This window comes from Pteronotus mesoamericanus, unplaced genomic scaffold (assembly GCF_021234165.1).
Source record: "Pteronotus mesoamericanus isolate MK-2021 breed Mesoamerican mustached bat unplaced genomic scaffold, CSHL_Meso_final contig_98, whole genome shotgun sequence".
In the NCBI taxonomy this organism is placed as follows: Eukaryota; Metazoa; Chordata; class Mammalia; order Chiroptera; family Mormoopidae; genus Pteronotus; species Pteronotus mesoamericanus.
This window is the reverse complement of record NW_026555295.1, coordinates 718649-739153: the sequence shown is the minus strand read 5'-3', so window position 1 is coordinate 739153 and position 20505 is coordinate 718649. Positions and strand designations below refer to the sequence as shown.

At 44.4% G+C, this 20505-nt stretch overlaps 1 protein-coding gene across 2 annotated transcripts in view; it reads left to right on the top strand.

The window, feature by feature from the left end:
* Positions 1 to 5581: 5581 nt before the first annotated feature.
* The window catches only part of ADD2 (adducin 2), a 99631-nt gene continuing 84707 nt past the window's right edge, over positions 5582 to 20505 (top strand). For both annotated transcript variants that reach the window (XM_054586816.1, XM_054586815.1), the window contains exon 1: positions 5582 to 5884. The gene's annotated coding sequence lies outside the window, so the exon portion shown is untranslated. The remainder of the gene's footprint in view (positions 5885 to 20505) is intronic.

Genomic DNA, 20505 nt, shown 5'->3' with positions numbered 1-20505 from the left:
TATGGGAATATGCCTGGGCTGTGGGGTTCCCAGTTGGGCAACTGATCAGTGTTTCTCTCACACGTTGATGTTTCTCTTTCTTTCTCCTTCCCTTCCCATCTCTCTAAAAATAAAATCTAAGAAAAAAAAAAAGTTGCCTCCCATACGTACTCCAACTGGGGATTGAACCTGCAACCTAGGTAGGTGCCCTAACTGAGAATTGAACCTGCCACTTTTTGGTGTACAGTACTGTTGGAAAACACCCTGTCTAGTTTCAGGAACTGTAACCCTGCCGATAGGTGGGCGGGAGGGGGAATGGCGGCGCCCAAGGCTGGAAATAATCAGGGAGGCCTTGGAGAAACAGACCCCTGAGGAGACATAACCTGTCCCCCCAGGCAGGGGTGTAGCTCCTGCCTCTCTGCTTTGCCCTGTAATGGTCGCTTGTTGGTGACCAATAAGTTTTCTCATGTAGTGATAACAACCTAAAGCCAGACATCGATTGGTATGGGAGGCAGACATGAAATTGGGGGACATGGAGAAAGGGCAAACAGGCCTGCACCCCTCAGCTCAGCTTAGACATGGCTGGAGTCCTCATTCTATCTGAAAAAAGTCTCCTTGTCTCTTGGCAGCTCCCTACCCCTGCCTCGCTCAGACCTGAAACAATACTGAGGTCAGTCCTAAACCAGATCTGGCGGTTCCCAAGGAAATCAGGCCTAAACGTAAATTCTTTAAAGTGTGCTTTGTTCTTCCCTGAGAAGCTATAGCCACCTCATGCTGGGAAAGAAATTTACATTATTCACAGACCCTAACACTTTACCCTTAGGCACTCTTATGTTTACTAAGCTCTCATCTTTAGTCTCTCTCATTTACTAGTCTCCTCTCCGACCCATGTAAATCAGTGTGTTCCTGCCATTTGTTTTCTTCAAAACATCACCTATTCTCTGTAAACATTAACATAATGATATAATGGGATAACCTGTGCATTCCTGCTTCCTAGCCCTACTGATAACCTTTTCAATAAAAGCCTTTGAACAAAGGGACTCTGGGGCCTTCCTCCCCTCTAGAGGAATGTTCCTTATCCCTTCTCCTGGCAAACAGAGAAGTGTTTGCTATAACTCCTGTTTATTCCCACCATCCATGACACCCTCGGGACCGGCTCTGCGGGATTCAGAGCCCCCGCTCCCATCTCAGCTGGCCCCGGACTGTGGACTGTAATCCTCAGATCCCGGCGCCACATGCCCCTCGACGCTCTCTGTCTCCCCGCGGCAGTTGCTGCCTGGACCCGGGACAAGCAGTGACCCATGACGGTACTCCCCTCACGCGCCCACTACGCAACAGGTGGCGTCCCCACACGCTACACAGGATGGTGCTCCAACTAACTGAGCCACCTGGCCAGGGCATAAGACTGTTACGTACTTTCATCTTGCCTGCGTGACAACCCTGGGTGGTAGGAGAGGCTGGGCTGCCACAACAAACTACCACAGACTGGATGGCTTGAACAACAAAAATGTATCTGAGATCAAGAGACCAAGGTGTCAGCAGGGTTGGTTTCTTCTGATGCCTTTCTCGGCTGTGGGTGGCCGTCTTCTCCCTGTGTCTTTACATGGTCTTCCCTCTGTGCCAGTCTGTGCCACATTTCCTCTTCTTATAAAGACACTAGGGCCCACTCATATGACTTTATTTTTTCAACTTCTTAATTATCTCTTTGAATACCCTGACTCCAAATAAAGTCACATTCTGAAGTACTAGGGGTTAGGACTTCAATATAGAGATGTTGGGGGGACACAATTCAGCCCATAACTGAGGGTAGTCACTGCTGCCCTCACTTTACAGCTGTGAAGTGAGACCTGGGGTCAGGGTCTTTCTTGAGGCCACACAGTCCCTGGGACGGAGACTACAGCCCCAACCTTGGACTCCCTGTTCTCCTTCCACAGCAGGCGTTGGCCACAGGATTGGCTGACCTTCTACTTGTTGAGAGAGTGGGGTCTGCAGGAGATCTAGACTTAAAATTTATCATTGGTCTTACTCTAAAAACATTGTCTTTCTTCCATCTACAGTCTTAAATTGGATTCCTCTACAAGTAGGCCATGATGTGTAGTTTACTTGAGGAAAGAAAACACCAATAGGGGAGTGGGAAAGTGATACAGGGAAGAAGGCAGCCTGCGAAAGACGCGTGACTGAGCAGGTTACTGCTGTGGGCAGCTGCGGCTCAGTCCTGCTGAGGCCCTCTGGGAGACTGCATACAACAGGCCACATAAGTGTCCTCCCAGCACCTGGAATGAGGGACCCAGGCTGTTTATCCACTAACTCCTGATGGTCATTGGTTGAGAGTTGCTCCCTGGAGTGTCAATTCCTCCGGCACTTGCAGCACACCCGGGGAAGGTCACCGGTAAGCATGCCTGGGCCTGGAGAGTGCTAAGGCACTCTATTAGTTATCTACTGCTGTGTAGCAAGTTACTACAAAGCTAGAAACTTAAAACAACATGTTTGTTATCTTACAGTTTCTATTGGGGAGGAGTTGAGCCCAAGCATGGCTTAGGTGGTCCTCAGCTTCAATGTCTCTCTCAAGGCAGGAGCCAAAGTGGTGGCCTGGGCTGTGGTCTCAGCTGACAGCTTGGCTGGGGAAGGATCTGGCCTGGTGTCACCCTCAATTCCTCAACATGTAGGTTTCCCTAACATGGTTATTTCCTTAATCAAAGCATTCAAGCCAAGAATGCAATCAAGAGAGTCGGCAAGCAAGATGAAGCAACATATAATTGCAGAACTGACACCCTGTCCCCTTTGCTGTATTCTGTTAGTTAAGAGCAAGTCGCAGATCCTGCCAGCACCCAAGGGAAGGGCATTACACAGGGCATGAACACCAAGAGATGGGGACATTGTGGGTGTCTGTTACACAGCCATCTGCTCTCTTTACAAGTTATTGCCAGCCAGAAACATTTTTTTCAAGAGATTTAGAGATTAGAAATAATTTTATTGCAAATCAATCAGAAAATCTAATTTTAAATTGGTCACTGGGGACTAGCCAAGTGTGATTTGATTTTCTGGGTCTGACACAGAGTCTCCTATGCTTCCCTGTCCCTAGTTAAGGGCCAGGCATCTTGGACTTTCTGCAGTGGGGCCTCTGAATTCTAGGGATCTTCCCAGCACAACCTGTGAAGCCAGCTACACTGACGGTTTCTTTCATTGGATTTCAACATGAATTTGGACTTGGATGAGAGAGAACTTTAGGAACTTCAACTAAAATTCCATGTAGGCTATGAATATGGAAGTTAATATAATAGTCTTGTCTTCTGTTTGGCATTTGAACAACTCCTAAAGCCACAGGATGGTGCTACTCTTCCCAGCACTCTTAATATTCAGGTGTCAGATTCAGAGGGCATCTGGGAGAAGGAGGGATTTTTTTTTTTTTTTTTTTTTTTTAGAGTCTAATGGCTAGGTGAACACAATAACTTTCTGGGGAAAGGAAAGTATATCAGCCATATCCCCTTTACCAGTGTCTTAAATTAATTCTGCTTTTTAAAGTCCACATTTTATCTCCTCTGAGAGGTCATGTGCGGGGTAGTGGTCAGGGCTCAAGCTCTGAAACCATAGTAGTTAACATAGTACTTAATCATAGGGCTCAGCCACACACTAGCTGTGCAACCTTGGGCAAGTTACCTATCCTCTCTGTGCTTCAGTCTCTTCATCTGTAAAATGGGGCAATGATAGTACCATCCTCACAGAGTTCTCTTGAAGACTAAATTAATAAAAATGCATGTGAAGCCCTCAGAACAGTGGCAGGAGCCAAGAAGAGTTTGCTATTATCAGTTTGAGAAAGCTAAATAATACACCAGGAATATAAATTTTTGAGTGATGGAAACGACTGAGGGAATTTATGAAACCTGCTCTTTCTGGACTGAACAAAAATTCTCTACTTCCTTTTTGAGTTCTATTTCAGAAAAGGCTCTTCCATACCTGTGATCTCAGGGCTCTGGAGAAGGCATCCCCAACTTCTCAGGTATAACCAGCGCATAATGATAATGCACAGCTACCTAAAGTGTATCAATAAACACTTCACTTCCTGGTTCTGGCCAGACAGACTTTGGGTCCTGGTGGTGGAGCTGCTTGTAATTCTAGCAGGTTTCGACATGAGAATGGGAAAAGTGCTTGTGTGACACAGTGACTCTGAAGATGAAATGAGAATGGGTGAGAGGCTCTGAGGGGGGAAGGAAGGTGCAGAGAATAGGGGATGAAGGGATTAGAGGAGCTAGAGCAGAAGGGAAATGTTTGCTCTGGCATCTGAATTGGAATGCCAGGTAGTTGTTCTAGGGTTGCTATACCAGGCATTTTTCTCTCTCCCTTAATTAAAAACAATTATTAATTTTTAGAGAGAGAGGAAGGGAGGGGGAAAGGGAAGAAGCAATTGGTTGCTTCTTGTTCACACCCCAATAGGGGAACTGAACCCACAACCCAGACATGTGTCCTGATCGGAATTGAACCAGTGACCTTTCACTTTGAAGAACTATGCTCAACCAACTGAGCCACACAGATCAGGGCATCTCTCTCGCTCTCTTCTCCCCTCCTTCCCCCAACCCCACATCAGTCGTAACTTGCATAGAGTAGAATTTCTTAAATGTCAGTGTGCAAAGGAATCACTAGGGATGCTTGTCACCAATACCAATTCCTAGGCTCATCTGCAGAGATTCTGGTTCTGTGGCAGCTCTGTGGTAGGGTCTGGTGGTTTTTATGGGGATGTCGAAGGGCTGTGGTGCCCCAGAACCTAGAAGGAGCAGAGGGGCCATAATCTTGTTAGGGACAGTAACCAGAGGATTTTCTGGAAGCTGTACTTGCCCTGAAGTCACATTTTTAGAAACACTTGGAGTGAATATTGATTTAGGGAATTTTGGGGGAGATGGTGGAGATTGATGAGGTCTGAAGTCTCAAGCTGCCACTTGATGTCCCCACTCTCTGAGAAACACTGTCAGAGAGTGTAAGGAATGGGAGGTGCCTTAGGTACTGTCATTTTACAGAGGAAGGCAATAAGGTGCCAAGAGGTTAAGCGACTTCATCAAAGGGCATATCTGAGACTGTGGCCAAGTATTCTGGTTCTTCACCCAGTTCCCCATTCACTAAATACCTGCTCCCTCAAGTCAGGGAGGGGAGAAGGGTGAGAAGAGGAGGTAGTGAGCAATGCAGGGAGCTGGACCCCTCCACTTGACAAACCATATTCCAGGTGTAAGACTTTTTTTCCTTCTTTTATTTATTTTATTATCCTAAATTCTCATTTTATTTTATTTTTTATTGGATGTGTTGGGGGTTACCCTCTAAGCGAGCTCACGTTTCAGATTTTCTTCCTAGTAACAAAATCCTCATATTGGCTCTTGGCTGTCCCGGCCGTTCGTGGTGCCGGTGTGGACGTGGGCAGAGGCCCGGGGCTGCGGGACTGCGGCAGCGCCGGCGGCGGGCACTGCGGGCGGGGGCACTGCAGCACCGTGGCCCCGGGCGGCCAGACAGCGGCCCTCTGGAGGGGGCGCTGTAGGCACCGCCAAGTGTCCTTTTGTCAGCGTGCACAGCCAGGAGAGCTTCTCATTTCCTCCCAGCCTCGTGCGGGAAATGGATTTAATTCTGACGGCAGGGCTGTAAGGGACGAGCGGGAACGAACATCTTTTGTCAAGGAGTGGCAGGCAGCCGCTGTTGTGTGTAATCATCAGTGACGCCAGAAGCTGCATTGCTGGTGGAATTCTAGGCACCTCCGACAAGTGCGGGGCTGCAGGATGGGGAGAAAACACTGCTTTGCAGATTAGCTGGGTGCATTTATTAAGCAGATCCAAAAAAAGAAGCAAAAAAAAAAAAAAAATCAACCGAGCAAAACAAAAACAACAGCCTACAGTGGAAGCCTAGAGATGGATAAAGAGCCGTGCAGAAGGTAAGCCCGTCTCCGGAATGGGCACCGTGAGCCCAATGGGCTTGCCTCGGTGTTGTTTATTTTAATGGAATTTGAGACCTTACAGCATCCTTCCACTGTGCCGGAGCTGGATGGTCCAGATCGGCAAGCATCTGTTAGTAAGTGCGTCTGCGATGCAGCCCTTCCCCGCGGCTGTTTTATGGCTAAAGGTTTCTGTTGATGATGTAACGTTGGAGGTTCTTTGGAGAGCCGGGCTGCTGAGCCCTGGCCTCGGCCTGGGGACGGCTGGACCCGCTCGCCCTGAGCGCAACGCTTGACAGGTGGAGCTTTCTTCAACGCTGGGCTAGCGGGTAGCAGCTTCGCTTTGCAGCGGCCCCTCCTTCCCCTTCCGGCTTGGCCGCCGCCCTCCGGGGCAGCGGTGCGGGCGCGCCTGGCTGGGCTGAGCGCGCTCCCCGGGCCTCTCCAGCTCCGGGTCACGGCGCTTCCCCGCAGCTGCCCCGAGAGCAGGTGGGGCGTTGGCAGCCGCCTGCATTTGGAACAGTGAAGCTGTGAAGTGAGCGGGTCCCGGTGGGCTTGGATTTTTTACGCGACTCCACTACTTTGGAGGGAAAAAGGCCACTGTCCCCTAGGAGGTCTTGACAATCTCTTCATGTCTTAGCTTCCATCTTCCCTCCCTTCTCTTCCCGTGCCTTTCCTCCTCTCCCGCACCCCTGGTGGAGGCCACCCTCGATAGTCCAGAGGCGGGAGGTGGAGGCCTACGTCTGCTTGTTTTGAAATCGCGACCACAGCCTACCTGCTGTGGGGGAGGGGTGGAAGGGGCAGGCTCCTTTAGGATGCTGAGCAGGCGCTCAGGGTCTAGCCTATTGTCTTCCCTTTACTCCCCCTTCTTTTTCTTCTCTAATCTCCACCCTTGCTTTCCACCCCCACCCCACCCCCAAAATAAAGGAGGGGGAGAGAAGGAAAAAAGCCCCAGCCCACACCCTATCAAATTCTTTTAAAAATTTGTCATTTATCTGTGGCACATGATTATTACCCGTCTGTTTCTTTACACCCACTCTTCCCTCCTCTGGCAGTTTGTCACCTAAAATTCAATGGACTCAAATGAGCCTTATAAATAACAGAAATAAAATCTCAGTTTCTGAAATGGACATTTAGTGTTTTGTGAGTAACCTTAAAGAAGGGGAGCAAATGATTGGAGAGAGTGGACTCCCCTCTTTTCATATCTAGTGTGTGGGTCCAGCTGCGATACATGAGATATTTAACTAGGGTAGTAAGAGATGGCCTCATGAATGGGATTTGAAAATGATGTTTCATTTTAAGGGAAAAATAGTTGGTCAACATTCGAAATGAAAGTGTTTTAAATGAATAAGATCAGAGAAGGTAACTAAAGTATCAGACTGCAAGCCGTCTGCCCACTAACATATGAATAATAAATGTTAGAGATTTTAAAAAGGGGGTTAGACCATTTGCTATGCTCACTTTGTACCTTCATTCTGTAACATGATCAGACATTTCTCAATGCCTGTGGACCAGGATCTTGCCCAAAGCACCACCCCCAATAGGGAACAGTGAAAGCAAACTTTTCAGTATTAGTATGCTGTCAATACATTTTGGAGCACCACTAACAATAAAACATTCTTTGATCCAAAATCCATAACATTTCTGTAGCAAGCCCTATATTCTTTCTTGCCCATCCAACTGCTTAGCCCCGTTAGAAATGTACTAGTCACATACATACTACACAACACTGCCTGAAATGACACAGCACATGTAGTTTCTAGGCGTGGACTGAATTTGCTTTCAATGTTATTATAGTGCTCAAATTAGTGAGCCTCAGCTATTCTTAAGAGTTTGCAGGTGATTAAATGTGTTTGTTGGCAGAGAATTTAATGTTAAGATTTTAAATATATACATGCGCACATGCGCGCGCACACACACACAAAAAGACTTTGATAAATATATTATCCCTTGTTTCACAAGGGATTTAAGACAGTTTACAGGAATTCATAAAATATAGCAAGGCAGACTAAGAAGTAGATGGGAAAGAAAAAAAGGAAACAAGGAGTAGAGACATAAATGGAATTAAGAATGAGACTAATACAAAAATATAAGCATAAGATCCCCTACACCTTTCATGAGGTGGAAACAAATCTAGCTCTCAACTTTCTAGTAGCTCATGCAAAAAGGGAGGTTGACCAGCCCATGGCACATATGTTTCATTTATTTGTTGACTCATTCACTCACTTGTTCAATCAACAAACATTCAGTGAGCACCTACTATGTGTCATTTTCTGTGAAACACAGACATGGTCTCTGCCCTGGTGGCATTTACAGACAAATGCAAGAAACAGACATTCATGAAGAAATATCTCCAATGAATATATAATTACAAATTGTGTTACGAGCTGTGCAGGAAAAGCACAAACACAAAACATCACATGTCCAGAACATAAAAACATAAAATAAAAATCTCTTAAGGAAAACACAATAATTCTTGACTCGTAACAGCAGCAAGGAATTTTTTTCAAATATGATACAGTGTTTGGAATGAAGTTTTCAATCATATCCTCGTCAGACACAAGGAGGGGTTGTCTTCAGTTGTTTTTTTATGGGATTCCTCCATGTGAACTCACATGGTCACAGGTCTCTCAGGTCCCTGAGGTTCTGAGGATATATGTCTTTTGTGAGATCTTTTGTGTCTTCTCTAATTACAATGATAACTTTAAATAATGAATAATAGAAATGTGTCTTGGGTCATCTTGATGGTCCCCTCCAAATCAATGCTGAGTCTAACCCTCTGTATCTTCCCTTGTGAGCCCAGGGTGGGCCTGCTGACTGGGTCACAGCATGGGTGAGGGAGGGGGATTGAAACAGGGTCATGTGGAGAGAGAGGTGGGTTCAAATAGGCACGGGTTTGCCAACCTCATAACAGCCCCTGGTGACCACTGCTGCTTTGGCAAAGAATACAGCTTTCCTGCCAGATCCACCTGCATATGGACTGAGTCCCAGCAATTTATTAGCAGCAGGTGTTGTAGTAAAAACTCAACGAAAAAGTTGCTCTTGCTGGTTTTAGCAGTAATTGGATTAGATCTGTATTTAAAGCAGAATTAGTAACCCTCCGATAACTACCTTATGTCCAAAGCAATGGCAGGTAATTTGGTGCAATGGCTAAGTGGAGCCAGACTGCCTGACTTCAGATCTACTTTTCTACTTAAGCAAGTTAGTCAACCTCTCTGTTTCTCAGTTTCCTCTTGTGATAATATGTGGTATTGATTTCACAGGTATATTGAAAGGATTAGAGGTATTACATGTGAAAGAATTGGAGCATATGGTAAGGTTCAATATATGTTAGAGATTATTACTATTCTTATTAGTATGAAATGCCACCTCATTTATGTAGGCACTCCTGGATGGTTTTGATAGTCGAACCTTAAACCAGACACATTTTTAATGTTAATATTGTTTTGAACAGCATGCTTTTTGCATTGTCTTCATTCAGATTGTTGAAGTCAAAATTCAGAAAATGAAACTGTGCAGTGACCAGACCCGAGGCGACATCTTTCTGTTGTTAAACCCAAAATGGTGTTTTAGTTCCAGTAAAACAGTATTATTAGTTGCAGTGAATTTATTTCATTAATTTGACATTTTAAAGTTTGATAGTTGTATTTGTTTGTTTTGGCAGTTTATCTATGTAAAAGCTATAAAGGACAAATGTTTAGAACTGGCCTTTATGAGTATAATATTTAAGTTACATTTTAATAGAAGTGACTTAGGTCAATCGTGGGCCCATGAGAAATTTTTTCTTTCAAAAGGGTTTTCTCTGCAGCGTATGCATTTTGAACTGTGTACAAGGACACACCCAAGATTCTTGGGATAGAATTATGAATCTCTAGAAAGAAACAGCCCCAGTAATTGATTCCATATACCTTGATTGACATAGTTTCAGCCTGAAAGAATTTTAAGGAAGTAATACCAAACACTGCCTCTGTCTTCAGCAAGATAAATGACACATGAAAGATGAGCCAATGTTATGAAATGAGGTAAAAAGAAAAGTCGGTTCTCTGTGGAGTACAATATTTAGCTGTATAGATGAAAACACATTTATTGACTATATTGTTAAGTCTATTTTAAAATTTTCTTTGTACCTACGTGACCTGTCAAAGATGACAAGAAATATGTTAGCCTCCCATTATAATCACGTTTTTGGTAGTTTTCCTTTTTACATATATGTATCATAGATATATACATATATATGTCATACACACACAGCTATATTTGAATCTGTGTCTCTAGGGCCTTGATTGCCCAGGACTGATGGGTTTCCTGGGATGAGGGATGTTCAATGCTAAAACCAGGACAGAGCCAAGCAAAGCAAGACCAAGAGAGATCCATTTTAGTTTTAGAGAACAGGGAGAGAACAATGGGCCCAGATTCTTTAAGGACTGTGGAAGATACGGTACAGATGGTGCCAACCAACATCAGCCATCCCATGATTAACAAGGGTCCCTCCTGGGAAGAAGCAAGGATGTTCTCGCAGATAAGTTCTAGGATATTCCTCAGGCTCACTGAACCAGGTCTGGATGGGTTGTGGTAGGTTGAGGTGGGCAGGGCGTGGGGATAGGCAGGGGAAGGGCTCTATGAACTCTAACAGCACCTTCCACCTTGAGTGTCTGGACCCCGAGTCTGGACATGTGCTGAGGGAACCCCCAGTGAAGTGGGGCTTTAACATAGCCAGCTTCAAGCCAGGTCAGTTCTGATCGCCCCAGCAGTTGCAGCTACAAATAAAGATGCATAAGTACATAAGTAAATGCCACGTGGCCCAGCGGTAAATATTTCTAATGTACTTGATGTGACACAGGACCTTACCCACAAGCAACCCATGCAGGACCTAGAAGCCAGGGAGTGTAGGATATGGTTGCCAGAAAACAAATTTCTGTGTTCCACATGGTATCTGGAATGATACCTAGGAAGTAGCTGGACTTATCAACACAAGCAGCAAATCCCTCTGACTTCTATGAGTGGCAGCTCTAAGGACCATTTGACATCTTCCACTGCATCCCCATACATATACACATAGCTGATTGAACCAGCCAGGGGACCTGTGAGGACATGAAATCTCAGTCTGGTGGCCATATTAGACCTAAAAGGGGAGAGGAACAGGGTGAGGAGACTAACCCCCTGCCCGCCCCACACAGACATGAGGGAAAACTTCCCCAGCCAATTTAGAGAAGAAGCCACTTGCTCCCCTGTGGTGGCCACAGTGATTCCATGAGGCCCCACTAGACTTTGGTCCCTACTTCACTGAAGTTGCACTCTATCCTGCCTGGACTAATTTGCTTGCATTTTGGTTTCACACAGCCACCTGCTCCTGGCTGGAACCCTGGATTACTCCAGAGGCTCCGCCTTCTTGTCAGACACTGAGCCTGACCTCCCTCCATCCATCCACAGTGATCCTTCGTAGGCAAACATCAAATCTCCTCATTCCTCTACCCTCAGGATAAAGCCCAAACTCCTCACCTACCTTTACTGCTCACATCACCTTTCTGTACACTCTCCCACTAGGTAGGCTGAACCACCGTCCTTCTGGACATTAACTTCCTGGACATACACCGCCCCTGCCTGCCCCCGCCCCCCGCCAGCTTCCACACACACCTTTCACAGCCTCTTTACTTCACCTTGTATATTCTCCCCTCACCTTTTTGTCCGGCAAGTTGGTTCTTTGAGAAAGCCAATGAAATAGACAACCTGCTAGGAAGCCTAATTAAGATTTTTAAAAATGTTATAATACTAGACATGATATGTGGAACAAAGGGGAGAAGAGATTTGAAATCATAAGAACAATTTGCATTATTGTACTCTTAACGTGTGAAAATCTTGGTGAAATGGACAATTTTTGCAGAAAACATGAACTACCAATATTTATTCCAGAAATCAAGTGTCAAGTTCCTGGGTGGGAAGAACTGATGTTGCAAAAATGTCGACTCCTCACAGACTCTGCCGTGCGGATGGCAGCCTCCCTGATAACTGGTCCTGGTGCAGATCTGATCCTGTTTTTATGTTCCTTTGGTCATTTCCTGTGGAACATGGAGAGGGGTAGTTAAATGCTTGTGCTGAATTCTGAGTCAGTTTATTGAGGGGAAAGTCAATACATGTGTATTTGAATGTCATTTGTAAATTGTTTTTCTTCAAGAACAAATTAAGTTATTAAACTTTGAAGTGCATGGGGCCTTACTGCAGACAGAATTTCATTTAACAATGGACACGATTTTCCACCCATATTATTTTACTGAGTATGAATTTCATCGTGTTTGCTTTCTTTGCTCAGCATGGAGCCCATATAAGAATCTCTTGACTTTTGCTTTTAAAAATCTGGGCTGAAAAGCCACCAGAAAAGTGAGGGCGGCTTCCGTTCTTTCCTCCTTTACTTGTGTCAGATGGCAGAGCATCCACACTGATTATCTCAGCATTCCTGTATTTAGAATTTATTCTCCTTCCCTCTTAGCACCATATTTCTCTTAGAGCCTTCCAACACCCTCATTTGTGTCCTAAATTAGCTACATCTGTTACCATAGTTATGCAGTATCCAGCTTAACCCATTCCATGCTGTTCCAACAGTGCTGTGAGATGTTCTTTCTCATATTTCATAAAATATTCCATTATTTTTATTTATTCTTCTCCTGTCCCCAGTCTTTATTATTTTAAAGGCAATACATGTGCATAGTTATTAAATCAAATAGTACTGAAGGGCTGCTAACAAAAGGCAACGTTCCTGCCCCACCCTAAATCCTCCATCCACAGAAAAACCACTTTTAGCCGTGTTTTCTACTCTGCTATAGTTCTCTCTGTATCTCAAAATAACATGCAGAAGCTACTGCTGTTTTGAATTTATCAACTTCAATCATCATCTAGTGACTTTCTTCCATGAAAGTCAAGGATGCAGCTCATTTACACCTCATGTCTCCTCACCACCTTCCATCCCCGCTACTCCAGACAATGCATTTATTAAAACCAGATATTTCATTCCATGGACTGTTGATTGGGTCATTTAACTCTCAGCTCTGTAAGATAAAGGTATTACCACCACCTCTCCTTTACTGCTTCTTCCTTCCCTCTAGCTGAACACTTGCGTTTGCATTATCAAAACTGATACAATATTCATTCTGTTCCCTAGCCATAGTTTTCCATGATTTGTCTATAAGGTAATTCTAAAAGCTGAAAACTCTTCAAGTGTTCATTATCTGACGGGGTTGATATTGTTTATTGCACAATAAGTAACACCCTAGGATTTCATATCTTTCTTAGGCGCTCCACTCTCTCATCCCTCGGGTCCCTAGTGAAAAATGCTCCCAGGGGGAAGTTCAGATAGATTCTGTTTCGCCGGGGGCGCCAGCACCACCACAGCTGTTCTTGTTCACCTTCACAGTGCGTGCAGCTTCTCCAAGAAGACCCACCCAGTGATCAAGCTGATAAGTTCAGAACCAGCAGTACATGCATGCTATTTTGAGATACAGATACAGAGGTAATGACAGCTGAGTGTTTGGCTATGGATCACTGTGGAGGTAGGAGAGGGAGAGGGAAAGGTCTACTGCTCCACAGACAGACCTGCAATTTGTGCCCCTATGTTCAGTCTCTTTACTTCCTGTCCTCCATCTAACCTCCGCTCTCAGAGGCTGGGACATCTTTCAGGCTCTGCCGGAGAGATCATCTGCCTCCTTGGCCCCAACATCCTCTGCCTGAAATCTAGGCTGAGGCTTCAAACAGCCACCAGCTCCTCATCTGCTTTTTTGTCCCCCAGAAACTTGTAATCTCTCCTCTGGTAATGAACTACTTTAATTTGTTATTGTGGGATTATATATTTGTATTCCCTTATGATCAATTTCATGGGGGACTAAGGAGAGATCAAACATAGGGATAGGTGGGTTAGGCCTGCCATTTTGAATTAGAAGCCAAGGACATTAATTTTCAGTCGAGCCCTGCAAGTAATGGCAAGACAGACTACTGGCATGGCTGTGATTTAAATTCAAACCCTTATGAAGTTAGCTTTTCTTTGTTCTGAAAATGCCTTCAACTCGATGCAGTAACTATCAACTCCAGTCCAACATCTTCTCCCAGCTACAGGAATCCGGAAACATTGAAACATTCTCCCTGCCACCCCCTCAAAGATGATGCGCTTGTAGTTTACATGCGAGGCTGACAAGTACTGTTGTTTTTCTTCAGAGACTCTGGAGAAGTGAAAGTGGCAAGTGAGACAGAAGAGTTTGGCTAATAGTCTAAAAGAGATGGGGATACAAATGAGGATTAAAGGAAGATGAAAACTGCTCCTAGGGCCCTGGGGCACAGTACTGCCCAAGTGGTACAGAAGATCATTGGTCAGAGTTGCCTATACTCGATTTAGACGTAGGAAGTAAGGACCTAAAAGAAAAAGTGAGTAAACTAACAGAGTGTATCCGCCCAGGGGAGGCGCTGCTGGCTTTCCTCACCTGGACGACGAGGAGGGATCTGAGGGTGCCCCAGGCTCTTTGTTCAGAAAGTAAATCTGCACAAGAAATTTCATTTGCCTCAACGTTTCCATCTAATTTCAAGATTATTGCTTCATTTTTCAGCCTTAGCAATCATCACCAAGACTGAAAAGTTTTGGTGTCCTGCTGTATATATCTTAATTCTGTTAAAGCCACAGGCTGTAAAACTGTTGTCAGCTTTAAAGTCTGTAACTGTTATTTTTAGTTCTGAACTGGAGGTATATCAAGATTAAGGATGTAAAAGGATTTTTTAAATCTCCTCCTACAAGTCTATTATGTTTATGGGTGAAATGGTATAATACCTAGATTTTGTCTCAAAACCACCTTTTTTTATTGGGAGATAAGTAGGGTTAGAGGTGAATTAAGATAAGGCCATCTGTTGATAATAATTATTGAGATTGGGTATTATCTGTCATCTAAACTGGCACTTTTTAGAGTGAAAGGAGGTGCAGTTAACAATTATATTGGGACAAGAGGCATAACCTGGACTCTCTTGGGCAAACTGCAGCCTATTCTGAAGCTAGGTGATGGGTACTTGGGGTACATTATAGTGCAATCTCTCATTTTGTATACTTTCAAATGATCCCATAATTAAAAAATGCCTTCTGTTTTATTCTGCTTATTGTTTTATTAAAATTGGAGCTTTTCATCTTAACCATGATGTTAAACATTAGTCAACTTCAAACCCCAATGAAAATAGCTAGGGGATATTATCAAAGGATAAATCTATTTGGTTGATTTATAATAATGGGACAAATAGTTGCTGCAACTGGGACACCCATGATCAATGCTTAATTAAGCCGACAATGTTTTAAAGCAGATCTATAGCTGTAGTTACTCAAAGAAACCTTGTTTTTATTATTGTGAATTAGGATCATCAGGATTTTACAAGTCAGCTGGGAAATGAGAAGCAGGCCAGGAGAGCAGGGCTTCTGTTTGCACAGCAAGTCCTCGGTGCTGATCCGAAACTAGCTTGGTGTCTCTCCTGTTTGAAGTTCCCCATTGCCTTTCACCTGCTAAAATGCTCAGTCAGTTAATCAGGTTTTGAGGAGAAGGTCTCCATTCCCATGCTGTCATTCCCATTGTCTGTCATCGCACAGTTTAGTGACGTTTTTCACTGCTGTACTGGGGCGGTGGTGTGGGTGGGGCTCTTAGACAAGGCAGACTTTCAGGATGTCAGTCATTTTGCTTCTGCCAATCAGAGGGCTCAGGAGGCTGCGGATTTGGAGTCTGATCCTTCGTACCCTGTTCAAGATCCTTTGTGCCCTATTCAAGGAGCAATGACCTCCCAGCTCCCAGATGGATGGTTGGAAATGGGTGACCGCCTAGCTCCCAGATGACAACTTGAGAGGAGCCTGGGATCACCAGGCAAGGTACTGTATCATACGCAGGGTCTTTCAAGGCTAAAATGCTACTGTAGGATCAGAAACCAGGTTTTAAAAAGTGATTTATTCTTATGCTGTTTGTGTTGCTGGTATTTACTATTTTGTTCCCCCAGTATTATATAGAAGGTCATTTTTTTTTTTTTTCTTGAACAGCCTTGTATAAAAACTATGCAGTGACTATAGTTGGAGCCTGGGTCCTCTGCACAGAGACTCTGGTGTGGGTCTAGAAGGTCATTTTAAAATTTATTTATTTGTGTTTTTTTAAGTCAAGCTTGAGATACAATATACATACAGAAAAATTCACCTTTCTTTGATGTACAGTTCTATGAATTTTGACAAATATATACAGTTGTGTAACCTCCATCACAATCAAGACAGAAGAGAGTTCCCCTCATGCCCTTTTGTAATGAATCTCCTCCGTCCACCCACAAGCCCTGAAAACTATCCTTCTCTTTTGGGTTTTGCTTTTTCTAGAATGTCATATGAATGGGATCATACAATGTAGTCTTCTGTATCTGACTTCTTTTACTTTGCGTAGTAGTTTTAGGATTCGTCCATGTTGTTATAATACTAATACTTTTGATGGCTGAATAATATTTCTTTGGATGGTTGTACCACAAGTTATTTAGCCATTCAACTATTAAAGGACATTTAGGTTAATTCCAGCTTTGACGACTATGAATAAAGGCACTATGTATATTGGCATGCAGGTTTTTGTGTAAACACAAGATTACAACTCTCTGCCCTGTGTTTGCTTGATTTTATAAGAAACTGAAAAATGGTTTCCAAAGTGACTGTACATACTATTTTGCATTCCCACCAGCCATGGGTGAGAGTTGTAATTGCTCTGCACTAGGTATTACTTTTTTTTTTTTTAAGTATTATGATAGATGTGGAGTATTATCTCATTGTGGTTTTAATTTGCATTTCCCCAGTGATCAATGACACTGAGCATCTTTTCATGTGCTTGAATGTCACAGTACCTCTTCTTTAGTTGTTTCTTGTCTTTTAAATGTCAGCAAGTCTCTGCCATTCTAAGGCAAACAGGGGAACCATGTTTTCTTAGTCTCAAAGGGGCAGCAAAAGCATAATAGAAGGTGGGGAGGGCGAGCAGAAGCAGGGGATGGAGGAGAGCTGCTCCAGAGGAAGGTGATGGCAGGTGGGGTAGAGTCACAAACACTAGCGTGTCTGATCCTTCCCTCCTGCACAGGCTGCTTCTGGAGTTGTTCTCTGGAGAAGTCTGTGGTTTGTGTTATGAGAGGCTGCTCCTTAGGGATGGAGGGAGGGAGGAAGGGAGGGAGGAAGACAGGAAGACAGCTGTAATATTGATTGTATTATTTTTTACTTGCTTACTCCAAGTTCTGGTCTTCATACTTTTAGTTCAGTTATCTCTTTCAAGTAGATAAATCGGCCCAGATAGAAATCCTACTGTTCATTTTTGGGGAGGGGGCAAAAAGGAGCTTACATAAAAGATGTTTAAGGAAATGTATATTTAAATTTGATTGATATAGGGACTCAAGGAGATATTTGCACACCTGTGTTAACAGCAGCACTATTCACAATAGTTAAAACATGGAAGCAACTCAAGTGTATTATGTACATACAGTGGAACATTATTCAGGGTTAAAAAGAAAGGAAGTTCTGACGGACTACAGACTAAATGAACCTTGAGGACATGCACTAAGTGAAATAAACCAGTCACAGAAAGACAAATACTGTATGATTCTACTTACATGAGGTACTTAGAGTAGTCAAATTCATAGAGATACAAAGTAGAGTGCTGGTGGCCAGGGACTGAGGTGGGGTGCACATGAAGCTATTGTTTAATGTGTCTAGAGTTTCAGTTTTACAAAATGAAGAGTTATGGAGATGGTTGCACAGCATTATGAATATATTTAATATCACTGAACTGTACACACCAAATAGGATTCAGATGACATTATGTGTATTTTACAGCAATAAAAAATTTCTTAAGTGTGATTGAGGTATTATAGCAATGATGAGTAGTTTATCACAGTGGTAGGTAAATTTGTAAGGTTTGACTATGCATTTCAGTGAATCAGTAAGTCAACAAGTGCTTACTGAACACCCCCTATGAGCACCTACTGTTCCAGGTGTTGGGGATGCTGTGGTGAACCAGGAGGTTACACTCTCGTAAGGAGAGAAATATGCTAAACATGCAAACACTCAAACAGTGCCAGGCACTAACACTTGTGCAGAAGGTAAATTCAGGTAATAAGAGAAAGGGTGACCAGAGGAGGCTGCTTTTGCCAGTGGCCAGGGAATTCTTCTCTGGGAAAGTGACATATAGGTGACACAGGAGGGTTAGTGGGACTGAGTCAGAAGATGAGGTGGTGCTGGCTGGTTTTAGGCGTTTTATTACACTACGTGAGACAACATCAGTGGCTGAGAGTGGGGGTGAGGAAGGTGTGGGAAAGATTTGAGGAGAGATGAGAAGGTGGGAACCTATCCTCTTGAAGAGTTTACACCAAGAAAGAACAGGTTGCCTAGTAATGGTAAGAAATCATTTGAAAGGTGTGCAGGGAATTTTCAGCTGAGTCCTTTCTGCGCAGTTGTGTGCAGGGGTCAGTGGCTCAGAGGCACACCTGGAGCAAGGTCATGCCGCACTTAACCAAAGGGGAGGCTCTGTGATGCAAAAACAGTGGAGGGGAGCGGGACAAAGGAGTCAAAGGCGTTTGCAAGGGAATGGTTACCCAGCGGGACTAGTTATTTTAAGCTAGGTAAGGAGGGATATTTGGGGGCAGGTGGTGAAAAAGCGAACAGAAAGTTCCAGAGGCATTGGCAATTTTCTAGAAGGGGTGTAGGTGGGCTGGAAGGGGATGGTCAAAGAGTAGGAGGTGAAATCCAGATGCTGGAGGCAGTGATCTTATTGGTGACATCAAGGTCTAGAGTATACGACCATGAGACTGGATGGCTGAGGGTGGGCTGAATGGGGGAGAGGATGGTGTTAGGAGGCCAGGAAATGGGAGGCTGGGTGTCAGGTGGATTCCTGTGTGGGTGTGTATTTGAAGTCATCAGGAATGAGAAAGGTAGTGATGGGGGAAGATGGTGGAGTCATCAGTGCATGAGGGGAGTGACTGGGAGAGTGGCAGAGGACGGCCACAAGGGGAGAGGGATGATGGGAAGTCTCGTCTATCTTGCAAAATGTGTGCTCCCAAGACAATGAGGTTTTGGAAGCAGTGGAAATAGATGGAGGTGGGAGGAGGGCACAAGGGGGCTGTCTACAGTGTACTCAGGCCCCGAGTATGTGGAATGTGTGTTATGAGAGAACAGAGAGCTCAGGGGAGAGCCAGGCTTCAGATATTTGACATTTGGATCACAGAAATGGGCTTTAAGTAGCTGGATTAGGGAATGCTACGAAGAATTATGTGATTATTCGATAACATTGGTTTCCAAGCTGGAAGGAAGGTAACCAAGGAAGCATTATTGACTGTGGGCTTGTTCAAAACTCACTTAAAGGCAATTAACAGTATGTGGTGTTGTGGTGTTCTTTACCAAGGTAGTAGTCTCATGAGAGACCCCCTAGCAGTTCTTGTGAATTGTCAGAAGAGAAGGAGAAACTTCCTCTCTTGAGACATCTTGTGTTTCCATGTTGTTAAAAGTTCTGCAACACCCCCAGCCATAAATCTCATGGAGGAGGTGAAGGGCTTCTGCCACCATCTTGCTGTGGCTCTGCGATGACCCTTTGGTCTAGCCTTGCTCTGCTGATGATGGCCTTTAACATCATAACTGCTTATAGGAATACTGAGGATTGATGGAGAAGATGCATTTTCTCATAATCTATAGTTCATGCATTAGAACAGGACATTTTTGGAGAACTGAAGCTTGTGATGGGAAAGTGTGGGGTTTCTCAAATGCATGTCCAAAAAAATCTCAAAAAAGCACCTTGTACTACCCAGCAATCCTGAGGCGTTTACTTTCCATTCTCCAAAATAACTAATTCAGTTCTTCTTTCTTTAAGTCTTCTCTCCCCACCCCCACCCACCTTGCTGCATGCCTTGGACTTCGCTGAGGAACAGAAGCAAGGAGCTGAGTGGCCCTTCTTCTATCAGGGCCTGTCCTTTGGGCTCCAGGCCCCCTTCCTTCTCTTCTTCTCAAAGCAGCACTCCAGCAATCGGTCTTTCTCGTTTTTCCATTGCCTGCCCCCTTCTTTGTTTTTCTCTTTACTTTGTCTCTTTCTCTGTCTTCCTTTCTTCCTTTCTCCACCCCCTCTCCCTCAACTGCAACATTCCCGTTGACATTCAGACATGTTCCAGTGTCTGCTACCTGAGCAGCTCAGACACGACCCCATTTCTCTCGTTATGCTCTCAGCAAAACTTGCAAGAGCTGCCTTTGCTCACTGTCTCACTTCCTCTTCCCCACTGTCTATACTTGGTCTTCTCTTCTCTCTGTGCTATTGAGGCTACTCTTGCCGAGGCCACTGATGACCTCATGTTGCCAAGTCATGGCCCCGTCTCTGTTCTTATCTTACTTAACCCATCAGCAGCATTTTACACAGTGGACCACTTCTTGAAACATTCTATTACCTGGCTTCTGGGACCCTTCACTACCCTTGTTTTTCCTTTGCTTCACTGGATGTTCCTCCTCTTCCTCTGTGGGGTTCCCTTGTCCTGTACCAGACCTCTAAGTGTGGGACACCCCACGACTCTGGCCCGGGTCCCCCAGTGTTCTTTACCCACTCTCTCTAGGAGAGCTCATCCAGGCCTTAGCTTTAACT